This window comes from Cavia porcellus, unplaced genomic scaffold, assembly GCF_034190915.1.
Source record: "Cavia porcellus strain 051 isolate PalLab524CR breed Dunkin Hartley unplaced genomic scaffold, mCavPor4.1 scaffold_14, whole genome shotgun sequence".
NCBI lineage: Eukaryota > Metazoa > Chordata > Mammalia > Rodentia > Caviidae > Cavia > Cavia porcellus.
Genome location: NW_026947497.1, coordinates 75,527,962 through 75,533,461, shown reverse-complemented (window position 1 = coordinate 75,533,461; position 5,500 = coordinate 75,527,962).

Here is a 5,500-nt window from a genome sequence, read left to right as displayed (position 1 = left end):
GAGAAGAAGATGAAAGGAATCGAGATGTGTTCTGGACAGGTACCAACTCCACACAAGGAGTGAGAGTGCTGTGTCCAGATGTACATGCTAATAAAGATAAAGATAGGAAAACAGAGAAGCAGAGTGGAATGGTGGTTGCCAGGGACTGGGACAGGAAGGCTGACAAAACACTTGTCAGAGGTTATAAATTTCAATTAAATGGTAAAATAAGGTTAGGAAATCTACTGTACAGCATGGTAACTATAGTTAACGTTATATATTCTTGAAAATTGCTAAGTGATTTCTAGAAAAAGGTTTAGTTTTTCACTTTCTCTAGTTCCCTAAGTTTATTGATCCTACCCCCACCGGCCAACCTGCTGGCCTGTGCAATGTTCATTTTAGAAAAAGTTTCTCAATAAAAAAAATTAGGTAATTATGATAAGTAGCTTGATTTAACCATTCCACAATATCTAGAAAGACACATTTCAAATTAATGTGTATCATGCATATTAATTTTTTAAATAATGGAAAAGTATATTTTATTCTTTTAAGATTATTGTCTACATTAGTTCTGTAAAAGTCAGTGAGTAGCTGGGTGTGGTGGCTCACACCTGTGATCCCATAGTCTGAGAGGCAGAGACAGGAGGATTGCTGTGAGTTCAAGACCAGCTTGAACTATATACCACATAGAGAAACCCTGGCTCCAAAATAAAAGCAAGTGAGTGGAAAAAATGTTGACTTTTCAATTATTTTTCAATAATGAAAAGACCCATTTGCTGATTTTTGTAGTTAGAGGATGCAGCTAGACCAATAACAGACATAAACTTGGAACTAGCTCAAAGGTTTCAGATTTTCTCCTAAGGACACTGGGGGCGGGGGGAAGGTGAATGCATTTAATCCCCAAACAATAGGGCTAACCTGACCAAGTCTTCACTACACTCCAGGGCCCATAGGTCACCTACGGCTGCATTGGCCATGTAAGGAGAAGCCTCACAGAGGGTGCTAGGGAACAGGACAAGTGTGGAAAAGGACACTTGCCTTGGTCAAAAAGTTTGGTGGAGTAAATCAAATATGGAGATGGGATAGGCAAGGTGGGGTAGGGATATATATGTTTACAATTACATTAGAAAAGAAGGCTCCCTCTCCTCATGGTTAGAATGTTTAAAAATTAATCATCAGCAAAAAGAGATGTGAGAGCACCTAATCAATACTCCTGCCTTGCTGTCTGACGCAGCTCCTGCCGCACCGAGCGCGCTGTGCTCTGTGTCAGGTATCCTGGCATCTGCTCGGCCTGGCCTTCAATGCAGTGCCTAAAACACACCATTGTTATACTGTGGGTTTATGAGATCTATATTAATATTTTCCATTATTGCCATGTTATTTGCCTTCAAAAGATCATCTATTTTTAAACCTTTAATTAATCTCCAAGCAGATGGCACAACTAAGAAATTTTTTCAGAGTCAGAGTCTGTGGTATATATCATTAGAACCCCAAACTTTATGGTTCTTTGTTCACACATCTTCTTAATGAAAGTTACTGCACCCTAATTTTAGTTTTAGTACACATTAAAATATCTAACTGATGGCAAAAAAGAGCTATTTGGAAAAACATTTAAAATTATCACCTCCTATTTTTTTGTTAACCGAACAGTAAAATGGCAGGGTTTAAAGAAAGGATATTTCGTGCTTCATAACAAAGCATTGCACACGGAGCTAGACAGCTCAGAGCTAACTTTAGAACTCAGAAGTCAAAGCAATGCTTTTAAAAGGATGTCTGAGAAAAACCAGATCTTAAGTTTACGTTCTTTTGTTTAAGCCCAGTGTGTATAGATCTCAAACTCTCCCCCACCGAACAATGGCGTCATTGTGAGAGATCTCTTTCTGTCTCCCCGGCTGTGCATCCAGTCATCTCTGGTGCCTTCCACTCCCTCAATCCATCTCCTAGGGAACTGAGCACTGTCACCATTTCTTCACCGAGTCACAAGTCTCCAGCTAGCTGCTTCTAACCACCTTCACTCTGACCCTTCTACCCTCCCTCGGATGGGTCCCACTGTCAGTCCCTCCTCTGTCCCTCCTGCTGGTATCCCTCCTATTCCTGGATGTTAATTATCCATTTAAAGCAAATTAATCATACATTAAAATCCCAGGACTAGCCCCCCCCCACTCCCTTGGCCTACAAGATAAAATTGAAGTTCAGTTTGCCCTTGGGCCATCCTGACCTACCTTTCTAGACATGTTTTTCTATCCTCTTTATGTCCCATGGGTTTGGGTGAAGCTCTGCTGTTCTTTTTCTCTACCATGGCCCTTGCTCTGCTTCTCTGAATATCAACATTCTGGTCTTTTAGGTCAAGTCGCACATCTTACATTAAACTCTTTCATATGTGAGTTTTGCTTACTTCAAATTCCTATTACATTATGCTTGTTTCTCCATAGCCTGCTGTGCTCTGTGTTCTTGTCATCTCTTTTTCCTGAACTAATCACATTTTTCGGTGCTTTATAACGTACAGAAGGTACACAGGTAATACTTATTTCTGAGTATTAACTAACGAAGCACTCGTATGTGGCTCCAACCTGTAACAATGGAGTCTTAGTATAGGTGGAGGCACCAAGCGCAGTTTGCATAGATTCCAGTGCTTGAACCTTTTGGTGGGCTGGAAGAAAACATTCCCATCACATTGCTCTTGTCTTCTCTTGTCTCTATGTCTGGACATGAACAAAGGTTGCTGGATTGCCCAGGTAAGCTGCATCAGACCCTTGGAAAACCTGTCCCATTTAGTTAGAGCTGACAGGATCTAGCCACACGCACAAGGCCTTACAGTCTGCAAAGGTGTAGGGATTAGTACTGCATGGCCTCACTCCCAAACAGGACCAGATTAAGTCTTGTTTGAACAGCTGTCTGCTTCCAAATGCTTGCAGTATGAAAACACACTGATATTTTGTATTTTCCAATCACACATGGTCCATGGAGATAAGATGCTAATTTCAGCAGATGTGTGGATCTTACATGGAGAAAAGGTGTCAGAATACCGCACCATCACCAAGAATAGCTTCTTAAAGTCACTGCGTGCCTGGATTTAGAAAGGTTAAATATAAAAACAAAACATTTCCACATATTTTCCAAATGGTGCTAAGACAGACTCCTTTACACAAGAACTTCTTCAGTGCACTTAGTAGGGTAGATTTTTGCATGATCAAATTATAAACCTCCACCAAGTTTTCAGAAATTCCTGGGGATTTTTCATCTGCCGCTTTCAAGCTATTTGTTAAAGTTTTATGTAGCAGCATTTTGTGCCTCTTAATCCGGTTTTGAAGAGAATCTGCTTTTGGCTGTTGTGTAGCCCAAGAGAACAAATCAAAAGCAGGTGACTGGGGAGCTGGATTGGAAAGGAACCTTGTTCCCAATCTGCTTTGCTGCGATTACACCTTACTCTAATTTCCTCTTACCTTTGAACAGTGACAACAAGGCTTTGCTAAATGCCTTCAAACAGAAAGCTTATACAATAGGAAAAAAAGGTGAATTTGTGGGTACTGTTGAAAACAGATGACTCTTTCTTTTGACCAAGTGATGGCAGTAGTGTTGTACCTGTCTTGGGTTTACTGGGGCTGAAACCACTTTTCCTCAACGTGAACACAATGAGGAGGACTCCGCCCATAGGGTAGTTCCTAGGGAGCCTCCACCAGGCGCCCAATCTCATCTTCGCTCCTCTCCAGGGCTCCATGACCATGAGGAATCACAGGGAAGCAGGGCAGGATGGGCCAAAGGGAGGGAACAACGAGGGGCAGACAAGTCCTTCAGCGGGTTGCTTCAAGTCCATTAACTCTAAGTACCTCAATACCATTTGGAACTTAGGGAGAGACTTACTTCGCTTATTAACCATGACTCTAAGTGCACACCAGTGATCCTAGCACCTGGAAGGCTGAGGCAAGAAGATCACTGAAAAGTTCAAAGCCAGCCTGGGCTGCATAGTCCAAAGCCAGCTTGAACTGCATAGCAAAACCCTGTCTCAAAAAATGTAGGTAAATAAAAAAAATCTGGTTCTATAACACTTCCAATAAAAATATACTTTTAGCCTTTCTGTTTAAAAATCAATGCTACTATTTTTTTCTTGGAGCTTGGAGTGTAGCTTAGTGGTAGAATATGTGCTTAGCATGCACGAGGCTTATATTCAACCCCTAGTACCAAAAATAGATAAATAAGGACAATGTGCTTTCTTTACATTCATATGTAAATTTCCCATTTGAAAATTAAATCGCAGATTCTGAAATAGAGAAGGCCACATTAATGAGCTCTCTTGATTGTATATCACGGTTACTAGCAGAAACTGTGGCTGACGTTTAGCACTTTTGGTCTGGAAATTGTTCTAAGGATTCTAGATGCAAATGTTTTGTTTGGCTTCAAAATATAACTCTAATATGGAAGTGTGGTAGTTCCTTTATTACCACCTTTTTACAAATGAGGAAACTGAGGAACTAAGAAAATATATGTCCAAAACACAAAGTAGAATATCCAGGATTCCGACCCAGGTATCTCCAGAGCCTGTGCTTTAGATAGATAATATATATATATATATATATATATATATATATATATATATATATATTTTTTTTTTTTTTTGTCTTTTTCATTTTTATCAGTACCAGGGATTGAACTCATGACCGCCTGCTTGCAAGGCAGGTGCTTATGCCGCTGAGCTAAATCCCCAGCCAATAATATATTAATATTAATAATAATAGATAAAAGGGCTGGGGATTTAGCTCAGTGCCATAAGCACCTGCCTTGCAAGCGCGCAGTTGTGAGTTCAATCCCTGGCACCAAAAATAATAATAATAATAGATAGATAGATAAAATTTTTTGAGATGAAGTCTCACTGTGTATCTCAGGCTGGCCTCAGACTCATAACAATCCTCCTGCCTCAGCCTCCAAGAGTACTGGGCTCACAGTATACTCCTCAACACCCAGTTTACAACATACATTATAAAATCCAAGTTTCACCTGTAAACCCACCACTCAGGAGGCTGAAGCAGGAAGATCACTACATAATAGAGGACAGCTTGGAATACATAGTAAACTCAAGCCCATCCTGAACTGCATAGCAAGACCGTGTCTCAAAAAAACAAAACAAAATTCCTAGTTTTCTGCAAGGCTGCACCAACTGGCTATTGCCAACCTCAGCCTTCACCCACTATCCATTCTTTTCCACCCCCGTTTATCATCCACTCTTCCCTTTGCTCCCTGCTACTCAGATGCCCCACGCTCATTCTCATCCCAGGAATGTAGAAATTCTGTCTCTCTCCCCCCTCCCACTGCCCTGACTACTGCCTCAGGTCTCTGTCTAGTGTTACCTCCTCCTTGATCACTCCATAACTCCCTGCTTGTTTTCCATGGTAGTACCCAGCATTCCCGAAATCATCCACTTCGCAGTCTTGTCTGTGTTGTCCTCCGCTTCCACTATAATGCAAACTCACGTCTTGTTCATGGTGTGATGCATCTAGAGCTCTGTCACAGGCTCTGCATTGATTGA